The sequence below is a fragment of the Aotus nancymaae genome, unplaced genomic scaffold (genome assembly GCF_030222135.1).
Source record: "Aotus nancymaae isolate 86718 unplaced genomic scaffold, 86718_ANA_hifiasm-v0.15.2.pri h1tg000014l, whole genome shotgun sequence".
In the NCBI taxonomy this organism is placed as follows: Eukaryota; Metazoa; Chordata; class Mammalia; order Primates; family Aotidae; genus Aotus; species Aotus nancymaae.
The window spans coordinates 111,331,083-111,358,567 of NW_026988425.1; the positions used below are offsets into that span (position 1 = coordinate 111,331,083).

Consider the following 27,485-nt stretch of genomic DNA (forward strand, 5'->3'; position numbering starts at 1 on the left):
GAGCATGATCATTGATTCACTCTAAGTATATTATTCACACAATGAGATGTGTCTTTAAACCGTTGACTTTGCATTTCTTTTTCAGCCAATTCTAAAGTCCAACTTTCTGAATGTAGAATTTAGTGTGTGAGTTTTGAAGAATTAACAGCTGTGGATAATAGTCTTTGCACACATTATGATTATGAGAACGCAAGGGTGTCAGATTATTCACCAACATCCGGTTGTTATGGGCCGTTGAATAGTCAGTTTAAATAAGGTGGGTTTGCACACAGCGATTCTTCCCTTTAGGATGAAATAACCCTGGAACCTTAGAGCCCATAGATGCCTGAGGGAGAGTCTGAGGCAACCTCCTGGTGGTTCAGATGAGGAAACAGAGGGTCAGAGGAGTTGTTGAGTGGCTGGCCCCAGGTTGTGAACCTGCAGGAGGCCTCAAGTGGCAGAAAGCCAGATGACGGTGACACTAAAACTGTGGCCTGAGGGGGGTTCTTCTTCCTAGAGTAAGTGTCTGTTTTATGTTTCTCTGAAGGAAAGATTGTGATATGACTGCTTACGAACTTAAAAGAAAATTACATTTAGGAGGCCAGAGCATGCAAAACAGTGGGAAGGTTTATGTTGGATTGAATAGAACATCATTAAATGGAGATCTAGTTCTTGGAGGAAAAAATTACTGTAAAGGTTTCCTAATGACCTGCACAGTCAGATGCCTGCGTTCTCGGCTGTTAACTCTAGTTTTTACCAGAGTAAAGTCAGTGTATAAGGAGGAGTATAAAAGCAATTGTTTTTCTCAAGTCTTTGCCGTATCTGTGGCTTGACTTTTTGTTTTTGTTGTGGTGGTGGTTTATCTAGTCCCGTCTTGAGTTTCTCCGTTCCGTAGAGGGTTTGGTATTTGGCTTTTCCGCGCCTATTGTGTGTCATGATGTGAGTAGGGCCAGGGAGTGGACATGATGTTATGCGCATTTCCTGGCGTGGCAGGAAATCCTGTGTTACTGACCCAGGAGCTGGTGAAGCACGATGAGCAGTTGCCTCTGAGTACAGAGTTATCTCATCTTGACACTATTTTAAAAAATATTGCTGACAATCCTTTGCACATACTCTCTTTTAAATGAAGTTCAGTTGCATTTGTATTAATACCTCTGAGTCCTTAAAATCCTGTATCCAAGAGTGATTTGCTGGAGAAAGAAAAAAAGCATAAATCGGGAGTGGGTTTGGCAGTCATCTTCCCACCATCAAGGGACCCAACCAGCATTCCATAGTACCTAAGAATCACATAGTACCTAGTGATTATGGGAATGCAGGCATGTCCAAGCACTTACCAACATCTGGGCCGTTATGGGCCTTTGAATAGTTAATTTAAATAAGGTGAGTTGAGCTATAGTTACATGAACTGCAATATTCCATGGCAGCATCCAGCAGCACGGCACATGCTAAGTGCCATTTGCCCATACGTGTGGGCGCACACACGCTGCATGGAGGTCTTGTCTCATCAGACATGAAAAACACAGAGGGCCATTTTCTCCCTGATGACCTGTTGGAGTGCGACGGATCAAACACTGGCCTCCCTGCACCGGAGGTCTGCAAAGATGAATGGTTAGATTCAGACACGCTTTAGTACCCTTTAGCTATAGTCTGTTTAGAATTTCTTGGAGGACTATTTATAGCTCGCTATTGAACTCTAATTACCTACAAAAACAAACACCCTACTGTTCATCAAAGCCCGTAAATCTTGCCAGCATTTGGCCTCCCCCCTCCTTGGGTGATTACGGTTTTCCCAGGGAAGTCTGTCCTCTTTGATTAGTTGCAAGTGTCAGAAAGCAGATCCCTGGAGGAGGAAGCGGCGTCCTCCCCATCCACAGGCCGCTCTGGTTACTGGGCTCTGGTTCCAGGCTACCTGGGCTGCTGGAAAAGACCAAGACAAACCTACACTCTCAGCGAAGTCACGGGCCAGGCTGCTTCACAGACACAAAACCTGAAAGCTGTTCCATATTTTGGAATACAGTGGATCCCTTTAACTCCATGTTCCTGAGCTTATGTGCGGAAAGTCTCCAGGTTGCACACCCACTGGTCCCTTACTGTGGAATGCTGATAAAATGAAATATTTCCATAGGGAAGGTATGCTCATGTGTGCCTTTGCACACAGCAGCAAAGGTGCGGCTCTTCTGTCACTTACCTAATGTGCATCATAGGGCGACTGGTGTGAGCCAACTACCCTAAGATCTGATTGTCAGGAGAAAAACTCCGCTTCTGTATGAGCTACACGTTCCATTTATCAGACAATGAGTTGCACAGATGTACGTGATTTTGTTTCTGCGCTGGCTGTCAGAAAGCACAAAGCTAGATTTAGGGCTCATTTTCAGCGATTAATTCATCTGCATCCTGGAATTATGCTTTTCTCCCTCTTCTGTTTCTAGTGTCTCTTCGTATGTATGGTTTTATTTTAAATAGTTCAAACATAATTTATTTGGTACTATAAACTGGCTCTAATCCAATTTGCAATCAAATAGGTCCTAAATTATAATGAAATTTAAAGTTCTTACCGTGGTAATGTCAGTAATGCTGCTTCGGCCATGAATTAGTCACATACTAGTGATACTTACCTCCGATCAGCTCTCTCATTTGTTGAGCACCTACTATATGCTGGGTATTGTGTGAGATGCTCTGTGTTTATCACACCATTGAGTCAGATCGATGAGGTAGGTATTCTATAGCTTTTGCTTTACAGGTTAGGAAACTAGTACTGCTTTGTTAAGATTTATAGTTACTACTTAGTATGATTTGGGATCACTTATATTATTATATATGCTGCAATAAGCCCATTAAAATAAGGATATAAATTACATGAAATAAATAATAAGAGAACTTGTTGAGTCAAACACCAGGGGACCTTCAGTTGAAGGGAAGTAATGTTCATGCATATAGCTGCTGCTGGCTGAGCAAGGACAGTGCCCATGTCTTGGAGAGGGTTTCCCTAGGACACCCAAGTACTGCAGATGAGATTGACAGCTTTTTTGTTTTTTGAGATGAGATTGACAGCTTTTTCTTTTTGAGACCAAGCAATGGGGCAGTCATTTAACTAATAAAAGTTCAAGACTATTAGAATGAAAGCATGCCAGTGAAAATGATCAGTAGTTGTGTGGTTTTACAGAAACATGGAACAGGCTTCATTACGTATTAATACAGAAATGAGTCTGAGATTTTAAAAGCTTCCTGCCTGGGGCCTTCTCAAGGATCCTGCCTCTCGTATATCGTCATTAACTCCATTGTAACCACTGAGCTGAAGCTGTGGATTTATTAGATTGACAGCTTTCTGATTCTCAGCCCTGACAAAGGAGCAGGCTGCAGAACACTCCCAGCCTCACTGTGGACAGGAGCTGGAGGATGGCACATCCTGGTGCAGGGGGTGTGTGAGAACCTGCGGAGGGCTGCCCTTGCTGCTGCACGGAGGAAGAGCCGTGCCGAGCAGCAGTCACGCTGGCACCAGCCTGGAGGTTCCTAAATGTACACCTGCCCTTGGTTGCCTTCTTGCCCATGAAAAGCTATTCTGGTGGGCAGTTGCGTGCTACCTTTGGGTTCAGCTGGTAATTAGAAATGTTGGCAGCGTTAAGTGTGAGGAAGGCAGCTATCTCCCTTTCCATAGTGGTAGCTTGAGAAATGCACCTTAAAGTGAGTGTGTAGGGTCTCCTTTTGTCTTTCTCCATCCTGCGGTGACCATTAGAAATCAGCAGACCCTGCGCGTGGGAAGATGGCGACAACAGGCCTCTTTTACCAACTGATACTTGTTGAGACAGAATCCACGAAATGGTGGGGGAGGGGGAAGTTCCTTGCGAGAAACAGCCCAGCTGGGATGCACGCCCTAGGTTTTCTCCTTCAGGAAACCAGGACAGGGTGCCTTGTCCTGGAGGTCGGCATTCAACATGCCGATCACAATTTGGTTTTAAAGAGAAAGAGGAAAATCCAGAAGTAAGCGTTCGTTTCTCTCAGGGTCAGGCTCAGCTCTGGTTGGTCATGGGAAGGACTGTCCCCTGATGAAGAGTGGAAGCTCAGGTCTATCCTGACTGCCCAGGAGAAAAAGCAAAAATAAAACCCAAATCAAGGAGGGAGTAACTTTAGTGTGACTTTGAAGTGACTGGGTGTAATGCAGCTGTTGGAATTTTAGCATCTGTTGTCGGCTGTGATTTGGAAGCTACGGTGTAAAAGAGAGAAAGTGCAGAGCTCTGTGAAGGCTGCTGAGAGCGCCTTGTGTTTCGAGGGAGGTGGGTCTGGTATGGTGCCGCAGGGTCCGTGGGAGGTTCTGGTGGAGGAGCTGGTCTAATGTAACTGCATGCAGGAGGGCACAGAACCAGGGTCCACCAGTCGTTCTGGGCCTAGGGAAACCCTGTGCCCGCATGCACCTCAATCAGGTAAGGCAGCAAGCTCCTGGGAGAGGTCTAGAAACAGGACCTTCCAGGTGGGGTGACAGGAGAAGGGAGGGAGTCTGCTTTGTGCACTGTCTGCCACCCACAGTGAAAAGCTTTCCCATTGCAGATAATACATCTCTGCCTTTGTTGCATTGAGGAGTGTCTGTTAGATAAGCCTGAGCTGACCAGGGGTTAAGGAATGCCTGGCCTTGGGAGCCAGCCCAGCCATAGGAGGTCTCCAGCCCACGTGGCAGCAGCGCCACGCACGTGCTCAGCCTCCTGCGGCCTGTCCTCGTGGAGGAGCTTCTCCAGACCTGCTCCTTCTAGGGTTTTCCCTGCCACCCCTGCATCCTTGCTTCAGTCAAAAAACCATTCTCTTCCCATTCTAGAATTGACCTCTCCTGTGGTGGAGAGGCCCAGACTGTGGCCTCTGGAAAACACAGCTTGACAGAAGCTGGGCACTTGGTGTAGATGGTGCGTGGCCATGAGGCACAGGAGGAGCGCTGGGCGTTTGGAAATGCAGTGGCCCAGCCTCACTCACCATTGACTGATGCGCTCGCTCTCGGGGAGGGGACTCAGGAAGACTCCCCAAAAGATTCAGCACATCAAAAAAAAAAAAAAAAAAACTTCAGCACATTTAAAAAAAAAAAAGATTCAGCACATCCCAGGCAGAAGATGCAGCGTCGGAGGGGGCTCGTTGTTACTCTTTGTGGTCTTGTCCGCATTCCTGCCGCCATCTCTTTCCCCCGTGCCTCCAAGGCTCCAGGCTGAGGGGCCAGCACTGGGTCTCCCTCTGTGCTGAGCCCAGCTGCGCTAAAGATAACCCGCCCGCTTCACCTCTCTCGGTCATCTTGCATGGTATGCGCCTCGCCACTTCTGAGTGAGCACTCGGGGCCCGGCCTTCTGAATGTTGCCACCATAGACAGGTTTAACCCTGTCTCTACTCTGGCAGCTCCCAGGAGACCTCAAGGAGGACGTGGCGCAAAGTGAAAAGTGACCTGTGGGGGAGCCGCGGGAAGCATGGGCCTGGCGGAAGCCTGGACACAGAAGAGGCGGAAGAGCAGGTAGAGGGACAGGTGGGGCCTTGCAGGGACAGAGGGCAGGTGGGATGCCGCCAGGTGCAAGTCACATGTGAAGCTCGGTCTCCTCCGATTTTCATTGCTTCGGATGCTTCCAGCCAGATGGGATGCTGTGCCAAGGTGAGTTTGGGACAGTGGATGTCGGGAAGGATGCCACATTGACCAGGGACGTGCTTGCCTGGCCTGCAGCTCAGAACGTGAAGGAATCTGATCCCTGACAAGTGTGGTCCATGGGCAGTGGATGGACTTGTGTCTGGGGAGTGATGGGGAGGAGGGAAGGCGAGGAGAGAGTCGCGCAGGGGAAATGTTCTCATAACTGGAGTTGACATGGTTCAAATGAAAAGAAATTGTCTCAGTCCCAGAACAGGAAGGAAAGCAAGCCGTGATCCAGATGTGTGAAGCATGGAAAGGCTTGTCTGTGATTTGTGTTACGAATGAGCCAGCCGGCACAGTGCCGTGGGGACATGGAATGGATGCAGGACAGACAGATCTAGGCAGGCAGGTAGCCACCATCAGACAGCCGTGGGTGGTGGACGCTCTTGCCCCACATGTTTGCCCTGGGCGCTCCACCTAGTAGGCACAGACGTCAGATGGGCCGGCGTTGAAAGGAAGGTAGCAGAGAGAGAGAATTTCTGGGAATGTCACAACTGTTTGGAAATCAGTTTGGAAAGCCCTCTCCCACAGAGGGAGAAGGAGCCTGCTGCTGTTCTAGTTGGGATTAGGGCAGTTAAGTTCACAAAGGGGTTGGCCTTCCTGGAGGAACAGAAGAGGGGGCGCCTTCCCCCAGGAAGAGCTGGAACCCAAAACGGGCTCTAGAGCAGGTTTCCCAGCAGGTTCTGCCCGGGCCTCATCCGCAGCTCCCACTCACCTCTCACGGCCTCATCTTCCCTTCTCTACTGAAGGGTCATTGGTGGCGCTTGCGGCGTTGAAGGGCTTTCGGGTTTCCCTCGCGGGAGCCTGGACTGATTCCTGAGTAGTTTCCTCTGCACTTGGCCCCTGCATCAGAGTCAGCATGTGTGTGAGCGTCCACTGGGCACGGCCGTCTCACCCAAATTCCAGAGTTGTTCAAAACATGCAGGCCTTGTCTCCTTTTATTAATGTATTTATTTTTAATTTTTATGGGTATATAGTAGGTATACATATTCATAAGTTACATGTGATAGTTTGAGACAGGCATGCCATGCTTAAGTCAAATCAAGGTGTTTTGCTGGGGAGACTTGCAGGGTTTTTCACTTTGATGAGCCACGAACCTCCTGGTGCCTTGGCTGTGATAGAATGAGCTTGCGACTGTGGAGGACCCACGGGGCAGCTGTTGCTCTGCCCCACTCGGCGTTGCCTGGCTTCTGGCTTCCTCCCTGCTCCCTTTCTGACACACAAAGCAAAGCAGAGTTTCCTTCTGGCCCCTCCCCAGCAGAGAATCTTGGAGGGGAGATGCCGCTGCAGCGAGCATGTGTGACCCTGGGCTCTGTGTAAATGGCCCTCCTGCCATCGGCCACAAGTCCCCATGGTCCTGCACGCATGGGTTGCAGGGAACCTGCATTGGTTTCCTCTGGGATCTCATCATTGACACAGAGTCGCACACAAGGCGACGACAGTTCTTCCAGTTTTCTGGAAAACCCAGAGTCTCTGTTCTGAAGAAGACTTCGCCCACAGCCTTCCCAAATCCCACCATACTAGGCCTGATGGCTGGCTTGGAGGGAGGGAAACTCGAACAGAAAGCCATTAAAAGCTTGTCGGCAAGCAGGCACATGATCTGGTCCCACCTGTATTGTGAGCAGCGTGTCCCAACAGCTGTTGGCTGGACCTTAGCGTCGTGGTAGGAAGTCGAGCCGTGGGGAGGCTTCCTCCGCCCCCAGGGTTTTGTTACTGTAATAAGGCGGGTGGCACGCACTGTGCTGGTGTTTGTTTCTGCCCCAGGAATCCTGGGCATTAATGATCAGGTAGATTGCCTTGCCTGAAGTAATGTTATCTAAGATGGTGTTTGAGGAGGCAGGAGGAAAGTTGAGTTTGGCTAAAGAAAGAACCAGATTCCGAAATCCCCTCAGAACTTCCAGACTCTTCCCGCAGTTAGCGGACATGTCATTTTCTTGTGCCAGAGCTTCTGGCAGCTTCAGTTGAGTGACTTTTCTCGTGGTTCTTGGAGCTGGAAGGGATGTCCAGAGTCATCTTAGCGTCACTTTGCAGATGGCAAGCCACCTCCCTTCTCACAGCGCTGCGCGTGGCTGAGTGGAGACTCAGACCAGAAGCTCGGGCTGCAGCACGGTGCCCTTCCCACAAGCGAACAGAACCCGGGCCAGCGCTGAGCCCTACCCAGGTGACTTTCCTGGTAAATGGACTCACTTAACCCTCACTTGGCTTACACATCTAAGGTTCCCTTAGTACTCAGGTGGCAGGGGTGTGATCTGATGCAGCTTTCTCTGCAGAAGCGTCCCCATTCTTCCAGGTGTTGGTTTCTGGCCTGGAATCCTTGTCCACCTAGTATCCACTGCCAGTGGACAACATGAAACCAAATACCTGACTTCTCCAGACCCGCCCCTCCTGGGCTCTCCCCTGCTGTCCCTGTGTCCTTGCTTCGTCAGACATTCTCTTCTCATTCTGGAATTGACCTCTCCTCTAGTGGACAGGCCCAACCTGTGGCCTTTGGAAAACCCAGCCTGTGGCCTCTGAAAGAAACCTGAATGCTTCTGGGGACCTTGCCACCAGTGTCACATTCTGGGAAAGGACCCGTCTCATCTGCATCTGTTTGAGGTCACAGATGACTTATTCTCACTTTGCACGAAGGTGGTAGTTTTGCCAAATGGCAGTGGCAGAGAGGGCCTGCAGAAGGGCTCGGGGGTCTGGGAGGGCCACGGAAGCATGCACTTTGTTCCTGACGTCAGAGCAGAACACAGTACAGCATTGTCCAGGGGCCAAGATGAGGATCTGGGAATGGCCTTTCTTGGAAAAAATATACATCAGTAGATGGATATAGAATGAGGGAGGTCATAATGTTCTTACCAAGTCGCTGGAAGCATGAGTAAGGCATCCTTTTGTTAAGCAGAGCTTCACTTCTGCGGTGTTGAGAGGGCCTGCGCTATGGGAGCCTCGTGCCTTATACCTCACTCGTGATTGGTATCAGCAGCCAAGAGAGAATGAGAGGAAGGCAGGTTGGTCCGTGTTGAGCTCAGCTGGGGAAGAGTCTTAGGGTTTTCAAGGTCCTGGTGATGCTGATGCAGAGAGGCAAGGCAGGCAACTACTGGGAGAAGCTGGGCCCTGTGATGCCGTGCTGTGTCACGTTGGGGCCTGAACTCGTGCCACACCTTGGCCACCACTTTCCCAGCTTGCATGCAGGTGGACTACGAAAGAGAGAGACAGGCCATCCACACAGCGGTAGTTTTTAGAAGTCAAACTCGGTAAGAGTATCCCCATAGCAAGGACATAGCAGATCCAGGAGGACACCTGCCATAAGGCAGCTTCAGACACTGAGGACAAGTGACAAGATGCCTGCTGATGACCCAAAGGACTGCGTGGGTTGGTTTCTGGTCAAGGGACCTTTCAGCAGGAGCACATGCTCCTGTTATTCCTTTCACACAGGAGCATGTGCTGCTTGGATAAATGACTCCCTACTGAGCCCCCAGTTGGCTGTGTCATTCGCTCTGCATTGGGACAGCACCTGAATTGATGAAGGGCCTGCGCTTCTTGGTGGCGCGTGCTCTGTGATCACCCAGGGATGTCAGAAGCTGCTCCCAGCAGCAGGAAGAGAGTTATAAAGGAAGAGGCAGCCAGCTTCCGGCCAGCTGCCTGGTCCACACTTGGCTTACTCAGCAGAACAGGCTCCCAAAACCCCCCTCCGCCTACCATCCCCTAGTTGAGCTGTCCTTTCTGATTTAACAGTTTTTGTCTAAAATTCCTACATCCTATGCCCAGGTCAGAATCTGGCAGAGTGAGGAAGCCCCACATTTGGTGCTGCACACAGTGGAGAAAGCAGCCTAAGACCATCTCATGCCTTGCACTTCACAGTGTAGTCCTGGGGCCAGCAGCCCGAATCATCTGGGAGCCCGTTGTAAATGCGGGAGGTCAGGCCTGCGGGGGGGACTCGCGTGCACTGGTTGTCTCAAACTATCATGGCCCTCAGTGCGATGCTCAGTGCTGCAGCTGCAGGTGTATCTAACTTGGTGGATTAAAGCAAAATCTTTTTCCATCTTGTTTCTGTGGGAATGTTTTCAGGAGAGCTTTTATACCCCAGCTTTGGAATCTCTTCTCTGGTCCTTGCTCTTTGGCCGGGTTCAAGCAATTCTCCTGCCTCAGCCTCCTGAGTAGCTGGGACTATAGGCGCATGCCACCATGCCCGGCTAATTTTTTGTATTTTAGTAGAGACGGGTTTTCGCCATGTTGCCCAGGCTGGTCTGAAACTCCTGAGCTCAGATAATCCGCCCGCCTCAGCCTCCCAAAGTGCTCGGATTACAGACGTGACATGGCAGCTGGCCGGCCATGCTTTGCCGGCTGTGCGATGCCAAAGGCTCCCAGGCATTACCAGCTGGCTTTGGAATTTGATGCTAGGTTTCCGTTCCGCCACCTCTGCCACCTGGAGACCAGGTTTCTTCGCAGGTATACTTGGGACAGCCACCACTGATCCTACCTGTCAGAGGGACCTCACTCTAGCCCAGACAGTTGAGTTGACACCTCATAAAATCTGGTACATTTTTGGCTAAACTGGAGCACATCAAACTCTTGGATATTTACAAACTTGTATGGAGACATGCTGGTCAACTTGAATTTGGGTTTCCCGTGACATGGGGATTTTCCACGTAGAAGATGGAAGGAAGCAGCAGGACTGACTGTGGGAAACACTGAAGCAGAGTGTTAGACACTCCCTAAAAATCCCCAAATCAGTGGGTTTGGTGTGTGTGTTCTTTGTTGTTGTTTTAAGAGATAGGGCCTTGCTCTGTCACCCAGGCTGGATTGCGGTGGCATGATCACAACCCCCAACAGTCTCAAACTCCTGGGCTCAAGCGCTCCTCCTGCCTTAGCCTCCCAAGTTGCTGGGACTACAGGCTCACACCACCCGGCCTGGCTGTTGGCGCTCTTTGACTTGCCAGAAAGGCAGATCACAGGTCCCTCTCCCCAGGCTGTGAAATGCTGACTTTGCTGTCTGGCCCTTTCTTGGTCTCCTATTCAGTGTTTATTTTCAGTTTGGGAGCAGAGGCCGAAGTGTGAGTGACTGCTTTTCCTAGGAGGTGTCGTCTTCCCACCCTCACTGCTAGGGACCCGTGTGTGAAGAGCTGGTTCTGTGGCTGCCTTTTTGGGGAAATACGGAGTTGGCAAGTCAGCCTGTTGGAGTGTCTTGGGTCAGGTATGAAAAGCGTTTTCTCTTTCTAATTTGTTATATTATTACCCATGGCCTAGAAGACCAGTGCGGTCTCCAGATGTTGGGTGGAAACTTCTGGTGTCTGGGGATTTGCAGTGAGCCCTGAAGTCCAGGAACCAGATCCCTTCTTGCTGCAACATGAATCGTGTCCAGAGAAGCTGTCACCTCTTGCAGGTTGAGCCTGGTACCTGCCTGGTGTTAGTCCTCAGTGATCCTTGTGTTCATAGCAACTCCTACAAAGTGACTGTAAAATTCATTTCCTTGTGAAAGGTGGCTCAGGAAGGAAAGCCAAGAGGGCTGATTACCAAAGGGAAAGAAAGAAAGCCCCCTAAAGCAATCATGTTTTCAACCTTGCAGATTTGCAGAGGGTTGTAAAGATGCCCTATTTGAACACAACAGGCACACTGACAGATACTGCCTGCTGTAACTTTATCACTGGGCGTGCACATCACCACCTCAGTGGCCCAGCAAGTCTCACCTCACACACCAAGGATGTGCAGTGCACCTTGTACCAGTGGGAGCTGAGGTCCTGGGTAATGGAGGAGGTGATGAGAGGTCAGTAGTTGCTTCACATGAGTCTGGCTCTCTGGGTCCAGATTAAAAGAACTTATTTGTAAAGGGGAGTGCGAGACCACCCCACAGTAACACCAGATTTAACAGCTGTCTACACAGAAAGCACCTTCATAGGAACCAAAAACTAGGTGAGCACTCACAGTACCTAGTTTTAACTTCATGGCACTGAAGGAGGCACTGAAGATGGCAGGAAAGACAGTCTTGAATTGCAGGGCAACTTCTCCCCCTCCCTCAGCAGCAGCCTCCGGGTAGCACAGAGAGGTGGTCTCTCTGCTTGGCGGAGGGAGAGCACCGTGAGTGTGGGACTTTGCGGTGAGCTCAGCGCTGCCCTGTCACAGTGTGAAGGGAGAGCACTGTGAGTGTAGAGTGGTTGGCCACTGACCAGTGGTTCTGGAAGCACAGAAATGCAGACCTTCCTCATTCTTTCACAGTGCCACCCACCTCCTAAGGGAGTTTGCGCTTGTGGCCTGGGCAGCAGGGCCTGGAAGACAGATGACAGGGCAGGCCATGGTCTAGGGGTTGGTCCCCTATCTTGTTTGGGCTGCCGAGTTAATACATTTCATAATTTCTTATGTCCTAAAAACAAAACACCGGGCTGCCAAAAATCAACGTTTACATGCCTGTGACGTTGAGAATGATGTATCTGCCTTGGGGCTGGAGGGTGTGGAATCTTGGCAGGCAGCAAGCAGGCAGGCTCCACTGCACTCTCGGGGGCACAGATGTCACCCCAAGCTGAGGTCAACACTGGTGAGATTTGAGAAGGGCTAAGAACAAGCTGGTGGTGTCCTAGGACTGAGAACCAAGAGACAAAAGGGGACCAGAATGGGTACAGGTGACCAAGCCACATAAATTCACCTCTGAGGTCAGAGTCTCTGTCACACCCTGGGATGCATTCCCCCCTCACCTAGAAGTCAGCTGCTCTTCAGGCTCCCTTTATGCATTAAGAGTTGAAATGTTGGTTTTCTTTTCCTAAAGAATTAGAATTCTCTTGAAGACCTTAAAATGGAGCTGGGGGGCATACAGTGTTTGTAGATGCATGAGCCCTCTGCTGCCTTCGTGCAGTGAAATCATGCCGACCTCCCACCTGAAGGAGAAGGAAGATGCTTTGGCCAGGGTGACCTGGGATAAAGACAGAATGCTCTTCCTTGGACAGCTGCTGTTCCAGACCAATTAGTCTCTGCTCTGTTGGTTGCCAAATTTGGCACTAATTTCTTCCATAAACACAAGTTGAAAGCAGACATTTAAATAAAGGGCAATATCAGAGTTACTTTTTTTTAGAGGCGTAAGCACTGGAACAGCTGAGTGCCCTTGCTTTTTCTCATTGTTGTTTCAGTCCAAATGTGAGATCATATCCCGTCAAAGCTGGGTTGTAGGAGGCTGCAAGGGGAGGCCGAGTTGACGGGGAACACTGGGAAATGCTGGAAGATGGGTGCTGCTTTCTTCGCCCTCTGCTTTCTGCCCAGGAAAATGCACATCCTGGGAGGCATGGGACCTGCTGGAACCACCCTTTGTTGACACTGGGAGGTTTTTTTTGTCTGGAACACCTTTTCCTCTTACGTTTCAGATGAGATTTTGTGGAGAGAGCCTCTTTTCCTGTCTTAATGACCTGTTTGCAGTTATGAAGTCACAGCTAGTAAAACTATCAGTGAGCGTGTACGCAGTTCTTTCAGTGCCTTGCTTGAAATCACGTTCCATCTTCTTAACAGGATCCTCGCTTTGAGCCAAAATCCAGAGAGGGCTTGAGGACGAGTTGAGTACACAGTCATTAAGACAGCCAGTGAAACCAACTGCAGCTAAGCAGTCGTGGTTGCTGCAAGAAGCTATCATTTATACTAGGAGAGGTGAAGACTTTTTTTAAAGGTGAAAAAGTATTGCTTTAGAAGAGCCTCAAAAGTATATTTAGAAAGTAAAAGAAACATTAGTAACAATACTCCCAATCACTAAACTGCATGGACATTTCAAAAGCGAGCCCTTGGTGTAAGAAAATGGATCTGTACAACAGTTCCAGGATACTTGAGACAGAGTCGCACACACGAGGATTTAGTAACCTAACAGCAGGGTGATTACGGTTCCTGAACTTGTTTGTTCCTTAGAATGTTCCCCGTCAGGGTCGACTCTCTAGATGAAACGTTGGGACCTTGTATTGTGGTTGTGTCCAGAATCTGCCAACACTAATGCCCTCCCTTGTCTCAACCAGAGTTGAGAATCTGAGCAGAAATAACTGAGAATGTTGACTTTCACCAGGAAATGATTGTCTTGATTGTGCATTGCCTGGTAAGAAGCTAGTGTGAATTGTTGCCACTGGTTATGAACTTGGATTTTGTGGGCAAAGTCAAGATTCAAGCGATTCTTCTGCCTCAGCCTCCTGAGTAGCTGGGATTACAGGTGTGTGCCACTATGCCCGGCTAATTTGTGTATTTAATAGAAACAGGGTTTCACCATGTTGGTCAGGCTGGTCTTAAATTCCTGACCTCATGATCCGCCCACCTCGGCCTCCCAAAGTGCTGGGATTACAGGCATGAGCCACCACGCCTGGCCAGGAAGTGACTTTATTTCAAAGCTAACTCAGGGGAAGAAGGACGGGCTTCCTGCCTTAGGCATATTGCTTCCCTCTTGGAGCAGAAAGCGAGCACTTGTAAGAGGCAGGGGAGGAGGTAAGTGACCAGGTGGGGGGCCACGTGCTAGCTTGGTGCCTTGTCTGCCAGGTAGCTGGGTTAGGCTCCTCACGGGCAGAAATAGTTTGTGAGGGTGGCCAAAAACTTGAGCAGGCATACGTTGGCTTGTAGATCGACTGTTCTCTCTCAAGGCAACCTCCTGGTGGGTGAGAGTTCTGCTCTGGAGCTTCTAAGCACCTGGATGAACTTGCCGTGTGCGCAGTGTCTGGTGAGGAGGAGGTAAAAGGCTATCATTGCATTTCTAAAAAGCTAAGTAGGAAGTGCGGAAAAAGAGGAAAGAGAAAAGAGAAAAAAAAACTATCTTAGAATAATGTTCTAAGTTATAATAATGCAAAGAGTTCCTCACCAGTTGCGGACCAGCAGCTTCAGCGTGAGTTGGGAGCTAAATAGAAGTGTGAATCCTTATCCATCTCCCCCGCGCCGACCCCTTGTACCCCTTGGGCTCAGTTTCCCCAAGCCTTCCAGGAGACACTAATAGGCACTGAAGTTTGAGAAGCACTATTCTGCACTGGAGCAATGGCTCCCAAACTCTGATGGACGTGAGAATCACCTGGACTCTCTCAAAAATCCAGATGCCTGGGTCGTGCCCCGTCCCAGTGAAATCAGAGCCTGTGGTTGAGGGAGCCAGGCGCCAGCATTTCCTAGTACTATCCTGGCGGTTCCACTGTGCAGCCGCGCCTGAGAACCACCGCTTTGCAGAAATTGAGCTGGATCCTTCCCGGCATTAAGGTTCTAGACTTCGCCTCTGCAATTCGGTCCTGTCTCTCTAGCGTTAAGTTTCCCTAGGCCAAGCATGAATGGTCTGAGAGGCTGGAAGGGATGACAGTGTCTGCATTGTTCCTAAGGCAAGTGTGTCTGCTTGCCTCTGATCTCTTACGGGCTTTTCAGAGAGGGATGATGAGGGGATTCTGTGCTGAGGGGGTGCTCTCAGGCACACCCAGCCACTTAACATAGGCACACAGGCCATAGCTGCACTGGATTAAGACCTCTTAAAGGTTCTTAGAAACAGAGAAGCTGTTTTTGTTTTGTTGGGTCCATTGGTTCCATTCATGTATGAACATTTACCAGCTCCTTACATGTGGTGAGTACTCAGCCAGGCTGCTGGGAGGTTCTGGGCCATTGAGGTATAGAGAAGCATGACCAGTCCTGCTTGTGGGGGGGTCTCCAAAGACCTTGGGGTGCTCTCTGCTGGCGAGGACTGGGGCTGCTGCAGGAAGGATGGGACCTGGAAGCTGGGCCTACGAGAGGGGAGTGGCATTTAGATGGGGTGAAGGGCATGAGCAGAGGCACCGGGTACAGGGATGTTGTGGGGATGTTCAGGGGCCAGGGCTGCTGTCACGTGAGCGACAGCTCCCTCAGGCCTCCCTGTGAGGTGGGACGGAGGAGGATACACTGCTGCCCCCACTTCTGCCGCCACCCCCACCCCAGCCCCCTAAGCGGGGTGTAAAGGCAGGGTCCAAATAATGAGGCCATAAAGCCCCTCCTGGTGTGTGGGTCTTAAGGAAGGAAGGCGGTAAGGCCATTAGGAGCAGGAAGCAGTCTGTCCTTGCACTGTCCGCTGCCCAGAGCATCTGTGCCATCAGAAATCCCTGGGAGATCTTTGAACTTTTGGAGCAGTGGGCTCTCCCAGCTGCAGCCCCTCCTGCAGGTCGGCTAATCCCCTCCTCCAACTGGCCTTTGAAGGGTGTAGGAAGTGCTGGGGGCTGGTTTCTATTGCCCATTAAAATGGCTCCCCTAGGAGAACTGGTGACAGGGGCTGCCCCTGAGGGGGGCAGCAGGCACCTAGAAAGCTGGTGTGGGGGATGGGCTCAGTTTCATCTCGCAGCCCTTGATAGCCTTTGAATTTCTACCATGCGCTCTTTTTTAGCTACTCAATAAATGAACAGTTTCCACCAGCCAGGCCTTCTCCTTCCATTGGCTGAGAGAAACCCTCCCTGAGAAATCCACCGGTCGAAATTATTGGTGGAAAGCTATGAAAGCTCAGCTTCCAAGGAATCCAGGTTGCGAAGTCTAGGTGGAATTGAAAATAATCTTGTCTGGTTCCCTGATATAAGCAGTTTAAACGGGAAACAAAAGTGCTTGCTGTTCGCTGTTTCTTTGGGGACGAACAAGGGGTTGATATCAAACCAGTTGACCTAGAGCATTTCCTCGGAATAAACACTTCTCAGAGATGTTGTTTTGAGAGCTGACTGTGAGGTTTACTAGAGCAAACCAAATTTCATTTTGAAATCCGCAGAGGGACTTCGAATGATTCCCAATTGGATGTCTCTTTTCAAGTTTCTGGGGCTGGACTATGCAAAGGTAGAGCCTTTGAGGTAGGCCAGCTACGGCTGATTTCAGAGCAGCGTGTAGGAGCCCGGGCATGTGGGGGGACGCGCCGCGCTGGCTGTGAGGCCGTGGGCAGGTTGCCTCTCTCTGGACTTCAGTTTCCGCATAGGTTCAGATGAAAGGGCTACCAGCGCCTTTTAAGTCTCAAATCCTGCAGCTCTTTAAGGCCTGCATTTCAGCTGCAAAAGGGGTTAACTTTCTGCAGCACTCTCCTGGCAATATATTTTTAATGTACAAAACTTTAAGGTAACTAAAAGGGGAGGACGGATGAATGTCGCAAAGGACTTCACAGTTCTCTATGCCTGCCCCGTGCCCCCGGCCATCGTTCCCCAGCCCGCGAGGACTTGGTGTCCACTCGACATCTCACGGCGCTGGGCACATCGGGCTTCTTCTTCTACCCTTGACCTCCAAGCCTCGGGTGTATGTGGGAAAGTCAGGGTAGTCACAGGTGATGTCTCAGACCTGTGCTTGTGGTAAGAGACTAGGAGGTGTTCAGGAAGAAGGGAGCCAACCCTGAACCCGCTCCTGAATGCCATGGGGCATTGAGTGCCCCAGGACTGGCCCCGGAGAACAGAAGTGTCATTGTTTCAAGCGGGTCCAAGAAGTTTTTAGCTGCTTCTCAACACCTGCTCTCCCAAAGCCATATCCACGCTGTGTTGCAGGCAAGTCCCAGTGCCCCATGACCAGATACCCGCTGGCTCTCCACCTCTAACCCCAAGAGGGACTTTCCTGCTGGTTTTGAGTATGCCGTTCACAGTAGCTGAGGGCTCCCAGCCTCCAAGTGGCCACTTCGACGCAGATGAGCGGGTACCAGTGCTTTGCTGTCCTTTGTGTGTGTGCAGGCTGTTGCATCCTCATTGGACGGGACGACGCATGGAGATTTAACGCATGGCAGCCCAGGCTCAAACTGTGCTTGGCCAAATACCAGCTGTTTGACCTCAGGCAAGCTTCTCGCCTTCTCCTGGCCTCAGTTCCCTCCTCTGTGACGTGGAAGAATAATAATGAATTCATGAGATGAGATACGTATTGAGTAGTGGCCGTCACATTGAAAACAGTTCTCTTTCCCAGGTACTCCCCACTTCGTGGGCGTGAGTCTCCCCTATAGAGCAGTTCCTTTGTCTGCTCTGTCAATATGGTTCCCACTCAGCATCCCATTTAGCATTGTGTTGAGGGTGGTGGCTCCACCGTTGCCTGCACCTTAGCCGCCTGAGTGCTTAGCGTCATGTCTGGCGTGTGACAGGCAGTGGCAGCTGTGCTGGCGGATGGATAACAGCATGAATGGAGGGGATCTGGGGAATCTGTTCAGGCCCTCTGAATGCCTTGGGCTTCCCCGGGCTCTGACATGAATGAGTAGCAACCTTCACAGACCAGGAGTGTGTGAATCCCTGCCTCTAAGGGAATATGCTGAACAAAGCCCACAGTGGAGATACCAGCGTCATTTTTGCTTCCCACGACCAGCCCACTGGCCACCATGATGCCCAACACATCTGCCGCTATAGTCACTCACCAGACTGGGTGCTAAGGCAGATGATGTTAAAATACAGAGCGTTTAGGGGGCAAGGAGAGGTTCCTCCGAATCAGGGCCATCAGTAGTAGGGTAGGAGCAGACAGACTGGGTGCAGGACGTGATTGGGGAGCTGGAGGTGGAAAGGGAAAGAATCACATCCCCCAACCCACAGGGCTTGGGCGATGCAGACCCCAGAGGTTGCATTGAATAGGGAGATTTGCCCTTGACCTCATGCTCTTGCCTCTGGCACTCTGCAGGAAACAGACACTTAAGACCTGGAGCGGCTGTAGATTTTTCTAAAACTCAGGAATCTCCACTTGAGCATAATTTTTGCCATGCGCCGTAAGCAGCAAGTTCCTCCTCGACATCTGGAGGGTAGACTGTTAGCCTGGGGTTTTCATCTTCGGGAGGTTTTAGCCGTCTTTCCATTTCCTGCCCTGTTCCAGCCCTGTGTCTGCAGCACCGTTAGATGAATTACTCTCTAGGTTCAGAAGCAGAAAGTGTATTCTTCTCATTCTCACCAAATTACCCGGTTTTCTTCAACAAAGGAAGCTCTGTGATACTGACAGCGCTCCGCTCCGGCAGTCTTCCCTTGGCAGAACCTTGGGAGTACATTTCTCTAAAGAGAAGCGCTTTGTGCTCTTCAGCTCTGCTGTGTTCTTGCTTAACAAGCCATGCGCATGGTCTTCTGATAGAGCCACCCTGAAACTAAAACCCAGGGTGGTTCCTCCCGTAATTCACAGAGCACCCTTGGCAGACCAGGAGGAGGGAATGGAGAGGTGAGCTGTGTCCTCAGAGCCCTCCCTGTACCCACACCTGCCTCTAACTGATACAGTGGGGCCAAAGGAAGGCCTGCCGCAGACCTGAAGGGGGAACAGGAGTCCCAGGAAAACAACACGTACCCGCCTCGTTCATGCTGCGGTGTTTGGAGTGGAAGGTTTATATGGCTTTGCCACGTTCTGACAGGTCACCTGGGTCCTTCGCTGAGACCACTTCTGTGTCCTGGGCCAGAGCAGGCCACATAAGAGAGAGCAGCTCAGGCCCTGTGGCATTCATCATGTTCATGAGTAGTTTCAGAAGAGCTCAATGCATTCATGAATTTGTCTTCTTAAGTAAAAATTAGGTTTTCTCCATAAATTACAGTCCTTTAAAAAGCTAAGGAGAGCGTCACAGGACTTTTTAGCATAATAATGATCTCCCTTGCTCTGACTCATTAAATCTCACCAGGCGCTTTTTTAGCAGGTGAAGGCGCATTATCTTAAGCCCTTCTTTGACTAAATTCATTAGAAGCTGAGAAGATCCCAGGTTTAACTGTGCGGCCTGCCGTCCCTGAGAAGGTGCCTCCGGAGTCCCCTCACTGCTTAAGGTCACACTGGAACGCCAGCATCCTGTCACTATTCAAAGCACACAGTGCAGGCTGGCGTTCTTTCCTTCACTTGGATGCTGTGCAAAGAACCTTCTGTTCTGATTCTTCACTTCTAAGAAACTCACAGCAGCCCTGGAATTTCACTGATGGCAGCATCAGCATGCCCATGTTGGAGGGTAAACTGGGTATAAAGAAAGATCACGTGAAGAGTCAGGATGAGGTGACAGGCAAAGGGCTCCTCTTCTGAGTGCCCGTGCGTTCAGCTCCTGACGTCTGCGCCTGGCCACTGATTGTTCTCCAGCTGCGTTATGAGATTGTGTTATTTCTTTTTGTTTTGAGGCAGAGTTTTGCTCTGTCTCCCAGGCTAGAGTGCAATGGCGCAGTCCACTCTCACTGCAACCTGCGCCTCCTGGGTTCAAATGATTCTCCTGCCTCAGCCTCCTGAGTAGATGGCACTGCAAGCACCCGCCACCACACCCAGCTAATTTGTGTATTTTCAGTACAGATGGGATTTCGCCATGTTGGACAGTCTTGTCTCAAACTCCTGACCTCAGGCGATCCACCCGCCTGGGCCTCCCAAAGTGCTGGGATTACAGGTGTGAGCCACCACTCCCAGCCGATTGTGTTATTTCTCCAAGTATGTGTAAGTAATTTGTGGCCACAGATATACTACGATTCTAATGAGATGATACCCGGGGTTTCTAATGCAAGTTAGCCGATCACATTCTCACCTACACCTGTGTGGTCTGGGTGCTAGCTGTTAGCCAGCTGTGTCTATTTAAATGTCTCTTAATTACAGTTTAACAAGACTAGAACTTGAGTTCCTCAGTCACACTAGCACATTTCAGACTCTTAGTAGCCACATGTGGCCAGTGGCCACGGGATCAGACAGCACAGATGGAGACTTTTCCATCATTGCAGAAAGTATTATTGAACAGTGCTGGCCTAGGCTGCATACCAACAGCCTGCTGACTTGTCTGTGATCCCCAACCAGGCCATGGGCATCCTGCAGGGGCTGTGTGTCCCTCACTGCTGTGGGCCTGATGCCCTGCAAAATTCCTGTGGCAAGATGGTGTACAACCTCCTCTTGAAAGATGAATAGCAGCCACACCTTAAGTTGTGCTCAGCCTCCTAGATCAAGAATCATGAAGTGAGTCCCTTCTAGATTGGAAACCTTTTCATAGCACCTGGTTCATGCCCCTCATCTTTCAGCTGGGAGAACAAGCCCAGGAGCTCAGGAACCTTGCTTAACATCCCCACAATAATTATTGTCAGGTCTTGACACAGAATCTCTTTCTCCTTGGACCATCGCTCTGTAGCAGCAAGGAAGGCTTTACAAATGGTTATTTACAAGAAAACCTGATCAAGTTTACCTACCTATGAGTAATCTGGACCAAATGTACTCAGTGTGCAAACATTAGTAGCATTTCCAGTCGATTTGGAAACAGGGCAAAGGTGCTCATGTTGTAACTGTCATATATTATTTTATAAGTACTGACCAATTTCATAAGGTAAGATATAGGGTGTAAATATAAAAGGGAATGAGGCAAAATGAGGATTGTCTGTGTATTATAAAAGAATCATCTGAAAAGCCTTTGGAACCAGTAGATATTCACCATGGTGTTGTGTCATAAGACCAACATGCAGTGATCTGTAGTTTTCCTATGTACAAGCAATAATTGCAAAAGAATAAAAAGCAGGTCTTATTCACAGCATCATCCAAAGATAGGAAATACCCAGGAATGATGCTAATAGGAAATGTAAGACCTTCATGATGCAAACTAAAAACATTTTCCAAGGTCATTCAAAAAAGCCTGGCAAAATGGAGAGTGCCCTATGTCCCAAGATGGCAAGACTCAAGCTTTTAATAAAGATGCCGTTTCTCCCCAAATTAATCTGTGTATTCAGTGCAATCCCAAATTAGAATGCCTTTTTATAGAGTTTGACAAACTAAAACCATAGGAAAGAATAAAGTTCTCAAAATACCCAAGGTCATTCTGGGGAAAAAAAAAGACTATAGAGAGAAAGGAAAAAGAATTAGTCCATTGCTTCTGCTCCCTCTATTTGTCCTGATGGGGAAGAGGTTTTTCTCAGCACCCTACAGCCTTTTCGCCTGAATCTGCAATGCTCCCTCTAATCACCTGGGAAGGCCGTATTCTTACTCCATCATTGTGGCGTCATTCTAAACATCTTCAGAATTTCTCACTGGAATCCGTGTCAGCATGGCCCCTCACAATAGAAGGGTTTCCCAGGTCAGAAACCAACATAACTTTATGGGTTTTTTTGTTCTGTCAAATATTTCAAACTTTTGACTGAGTCTATTCAGGTCATAAGGCCGTTGGCCTGCTTGGCTCTAGATGCATCGTTGGATGCTCTAAGCATGGAGGAGATTGTGGGAGGGAGAATGGGAGCCTCCCAAGCAGGGGCCAGTCATTTGGGAGCCTGTGTCATTGCATGTTCATGTTGGGGCCATCCTATGATGAAGCCATGCCATGCACATGTGGCATTGGGTGGCTGCGTGCTGTGGGCAGCCTCTGTCCTGTGTGCTGATGGGGTATTACCTGGCTCTAGGTGCTCATATGCTGCTTTAATGCCAAGCTGTTGATTGAGCCCAGTCCTGTGTCTGGCTGTGCTCTAAGAGCTGGTGGAGTGGAGAAAAGTGAGACCAGCTCACTCCCTAAGGACTGTCTTTGTCATGTGGGAGCAGGATCAGAGCAGCAGATGCTGGCGAGCCCATGGGATCTGTTCGGGCCAGAAAACAGCATTTCACAGAGATGGCAGGAGCTTCGGCCCTATAGTCCAGTGTCCCTTGAGCTGCTTTTACCAAGTCCAGGCTACTGCACACACACTGGCCCAAGCAGGCGTGCGGCCTGCTGCATTCAAACCTAGATCTACTGCTGGGAGCTGAACAGACGGGAGACCGTGCCCCAGCCACCGTCTTCATCCCCTTCCTATGGAGAGCAACGCATGGCATAGATGAGTGGTCATCAGTGACTGTCCTTCAGAGGCATCCTGAGGCCATCTGTGTCATGGATGGGGGTAGCCACCTACTGAGAACGGTGGGCCCCTAAGACTTCCCTTAAGCTCTGTTCCAGGAGTCTTACACTTACAGTCCCTGAACTACATCTGCTAGAGCAGACGTTTTGTTCGGTTAGCTCATTGCAGAGGAAGAATGGAATATAAAAGCAGCGAAGTGGGGTGGGAACTTGTCATTTCCCCACCAGCCTACCTTCCTTAGTATGGGCATCCCACTTCCGTCCTTAGCCTGCAGCTCTCTGAGAGCACCTGAGTTTGCAGCTTGTGGGGCTGCAGCTTGCTTTGCTCAACCAAATGTGTGTGCTTAGAAGAAGCAAGGCCATTCTCTGCTCTACCTACTACTGCCAGGCACTTTGGTGGCTGTTTTCCCATGTGACCCTGACCCCGATTCCTTTAGAGAATGTAAACTCCGTATTCCCAGTGCCTAGAACAGTATCTGGCATGCAGAAGGCATTCAACAAATACTTGTTGAATGAATGAGTGACATTCAGTGTTATTATCCCTATTCAGTCATAGATGGGGGAAACTGAGGCTCAGAGGTATGATGTTTCTTTCTCAAGAGGCAGTGCTGACATTTCCATCTAGGTTGGTTTGACTGCAAAGCCAGGGCTGCTTCCAGATGGGAAGGGGGATTTTCTGTCATCCTCCTTGGCGGTTGACTCCTCCTCAAAGCCATCAGGACATTGGAGGCTGGCTGGGACTTGGAGCTGGCCACTGTGTATGCACATGTCCCTGGGGTGCAGGGGTGGAAGAGGGTGTGCTGAGTACAGGAGACTGAGCAGCTGGGGCCTGGTGCCTGATGCTGTTAACTTGGCTGGGAAAGATGGTCTCAAAGAAACAAAGCCAGCCAGGAGCACAGACTCTGCTCTTCTGCATGACTTGAGCAAATCACTCTACTCTTAGAGCCTTCACAGGCGCTCAGCAAGAATGGGGGAGATGATGGCTGCTCCTATCCCTGTTTCATCTGGAAGCTGTGAAGACACAGCGGTAAAATAAGTGAAATACTTAGGCAAAGTGGTAGCGGCCCAGTGCACCGTGCCTTGACGGAGGGAGAGTCTAAGGGTGAAAGGTGAAAATAGTGTTGTCCAGATTATCTTTGAAAATGTCTTAGGAAGCACCATGTATGACTGTGTCTGTCTGCCTCCTTTATACCCAGATTTCTGGCCACTGTTGGAACCAGCAGTCATTTCTTAGAGCATAATTCTTAGAGATAATTCAGACTTCACTAGCCGGGCATGGTGGCATGCACCTGTCATCCCAGCTACTCAGGAAGCTGAGGCAGGAGGACCGCTCGAGGCCAGGAGTTTGCGACTGCAGTGAGTTTTGATCATGCCACTGTACTCCAGCTTGGGTGGTAGGGTAAGACCCTGTCTATTAAGTAAAATTATAAAATTTAAACTTCAAATATTAAGACTCCACACCTCCTGCCCATGTTGTACAAAAAATGTGTATCATGAAACACCAGCATCACCCTCAGCGTGGTGTGGTGCTTGCAGCGAGAAACCCAGACAGAAGGGTGAATACACAGCTTTATCACACACCCTCTCAGGGGGTCAGTATGCACAAGCAGACGCACACTTGCTGGCTGGAATAGGGGACAGAATCTCCTAGGCTTCATTCTGTGTTTCTTTCTCTCTCAGTATGTTGAATTTTTGCTAAAAGTTAAAAGCCCACTTGATATGAATCTTCTAAGTGTATGAAGACACATGTGTGTATATGTGCATGTATGCAAGTATAGGTGTATACCTGTCCTATATACAGATATATGTATATATATACATACGTCTACACAAACCCAGGCAAGACTGCTTTGAATGGAGGCTGTACCCAATTCATGCACCTTACGTCGAAATCCAGTATATGTGAAGTGAAGAACTGGAGTGCTTGCTTGTCATTTCAGTACTCTGGTTAGCTTAGAGAGCCCGTGTATGTAGAAGTATTACCCATGTTAACCTACTATGCTGCTCTCTATTCTAGCAAGACACACTGAACACCAACACTGTGTTGGTCATTATTTGCCCATTGATAACTCAGAATTTTGTACTGTTTTAGGATGATTCTTACTGACATGGCACTGTGTGCATTTGAAGTCTAGCTAAATCTGTGACGACCCCCAGTCTACCCTAGTATTGCATGATTGATGAGTCCCTGAAAGCTGGTGGGCTCATTCTTCTGTACAAGATACAAACAAATACCTTCTCCACAGTGAGAGGCTTTTGATGCTGTTGCTCCCTGTTTATTCCGTTCTCCATAAATGGGGTTATTGATGGTCATGGGAATTCACCCCATTCTTCAGCCTGTATTGGGAATGAGTGCAGCCTGTTGTCCCCTAGTGGCAATTAATCCTGTAGGTAGCGTTTCTTAGTAGCTCAATACTGGGGGCACAGTCTGGTCCTTGGTAAGAGGTACTGACTGGAGAATTTCCCCTCTAGTGCAGAGCTGGCCTGTTAATTATTGTTATGTTGATTAATAATAACTAATAAGCCATTTGCTAGAAACTGCCATGGGCTGTTCCAGTTACTACAATGTCAATAAACAACTATTGAATAGGAATTGCCAGGCAGTGTCCCCACAGGGCTACAGAAGTAGGGCTGGAGTCAGCCTTCCATGGAGAGGCTGTGTTCACGGGACCCCAGGCTCTTCCTCCCACTCCAGGCATTCATTCCACAAACTCAGCCAAGACTGCTTGTAGGTGAGGCTGGACCTTACTCATACCTGACATCAAAATCCCAAAGCTTTCGAGAGATGGGGAGGCTCAGAGCCAGGTAAAGCTTCCAGAGTGGTGGATGTACCGAGTCTAGAACACCTGCTCATCTGCTCACAGGAGGGGTCGGAAGCCAGGAGGGGTCGAGCACCTTGGGAATCCTCTCAGAACCCGCCGCATGGTGTGCATTGGGTCTCCCAAAAACAGTACAGAGAAGCATGTTATTTTAAGATAAAATCACCTCAAGGCCATGAAGTTATGACTGTGTCCGATAAATCTGGGCGACATGTGACACAAGGTCCATCTGTGCCCTCAGCCCCACAGTTATTGAAAGTTAAAATTACTGGGCGTACTTAACGCCACACGTTTTTGTTAAATATAACGTCGCCAGAAATAATAAATGCCCTGGAACATAAAATCACATGGGTTTCTCAGTCAGAGCAATCTTTAATTTAAACTAAAAATAGCCTAAACAGTAGTTGATGTCAACTTCAAGTATCAAGACTCCCAGTCCAGTGCTAGTTAATGAAACTGTAAAGTTATAAGGCACTTTGTTAGCATTTGAACATTTTAAAACAGATCAGGCGTGATCGCTATTAGAGACAAGCTCCAGAAACCCAAGAATCCCGTTCGGCGGGTTTTGCTGACTGGAGCATTCCTTGGGGAAGTCCTCTCGGGCCGGCAGAGTGGAACACTGACAAGACACTGTGTGCTCTGGTGGGTCAGATCCCTGTGAGGAATATGGAGTTGGCAGCAGCACAGCTAACTTTTCTGAACACTTTAGTGACCGTCCTGTGTGTCTCCTGAGTCACCAGGTTCTCTGGCCAGGGGAGGGGCCCTGTGGGGAGAAGGAGTCCCTTTCATTTGACAACCAAGTTGACCACTGAGCAAACTCATGAAATTTTCTTCTATAAATGGCGAGCCCATCCTCCCAGAGCTTGAATCTGTTCTCACTGTGGTTTTCCAAGCAACATCTGTGTTTGAAAAACCCTTCTGGTGGCTGCCCAGGAGATCCCAGCCGGGGAGGATGGGAGCAGCTTGTCCGAGTGCACGGTTAGAACTGTTAATTCCTGTGTTGATCCTCCACCAACTGCGTCCCAGGTTCAAAACGTTCTCACTACCTGAGGCGGGAGACGCCTCTGATCCTGGCCAAAGTAGGAAGGAGGTTTTGGAGAATGCCTACAGGGAAAGCTGTTTTCTTAAGGGACTTGCATATTTCTGAAAGTAAGATAACACTGTATCCATTTGGTGAATGTGCACATTTTGTAACATTTGTCACTGCAGCTAGTGAGACCCTTTTTACTTGGGAGCTGTTCCAGGAGAAAGGGGTTTTCTGAGCGCGGTATTTGAGGGGCAGTGACCCAAGCAAGTGGAATGTCTGTGTAAGTTCCCACATGATTTTCCCCTGGAACCCAGCTCAGGGTTCTAGAACCTGTGGCTTCCTGAAACCATGCATGTTCCTTAAAGAGGCAAAATGTTCCTTTCTCTTAGGCTTACATTCCTAAATGTTTCAGATAATTGATACAGTGAAGGCCTTGCCTTTGCCTTGTTGCTTCCAAGTAAAAGACCATGTTCCAAGTAGAGACTCTGGTCTGTGACTCAGAGTAGGACTCCAGGGTCTGTGAGTTGCGGCCCTTATGAAGGAACATTGTTAATGCTTGTAAGGACCACGTTTGCCAAAGCCGGAGACAGCAGTTTGAACTGGTCCACATTCAGTGGTTACTCCATATCTTGAGATGGAAGCTGGAACCACTTTGTTTCATGAGGCATTTTATTTCTCTAACCTCTGTACATTTCGCAGAGTTCACTGAAATTCACTAAGAGTTTCAGAAGACCTACTCATTTAAAAACTGATCACCAGTTTTATTTAAAGATAGAAAATCAAACCCTAACTCAAATTTAAGGTAGTTGACTTTTTTTTTTTTTTTTTTTTTTTTTGAGACGGAGTCTCACTCTGTTGTCCAGGCTGGAGTGCAATAGTGTGATCTTGGCTCACTGTAACCTCCACCTCCCAGATTCAAGCGATTCTCCTGCCTCAGTCTTCTGAGTAGCTAAGATTACAGGCGCACGCCATCACACCCAGCTAATTTTTGTATGATTAGTAGATACGAGGTTTCACCATGTTGGTTAGGCTGGTCTAGAACTCCTGACCTGATAATCCACCCGCCTCAGCCTCCCAAAGTGCTGGGATTACAGGCGTGAGCCACCACACCTGGCCGGTAGTTGACTTCTGATATTCTTTGCTAAGTGTACTTGAAAACTAGTCAGTTCCTTCCAAAGTTAACATGAAATGGAGCAAGAAAAAACTACCAGGTAGGAGAAAATTAAAAGCTGATTTCACCTAAAATAATGTCCTCAAGGTTCAGCCATGTTGTTGCGTATTGCAGAATTTCCTTTTTTAAGACTGAGTGATACTTCATTGTATGTATAGACTGCATTTTGTTTATCCATCTATCAGTGGCTATTTAGGTTGTTC

General features: G+C 49.2%; 1 protein-coding gene across 1 annotated transcript in view; it reads left to right on the forward strand.

Moving 5' to 3' along the window:
• The window catches only part of ADAMTS17 (ADAM metallopeptidase with thrombospondin type 1 motif 17), a 330,513-nt gene that overhangs the window by 131,198 nt on the left and 171,830 nt on the right, over positions 1-27,485 (forward strand). The window lies entirely within an intron of this gene.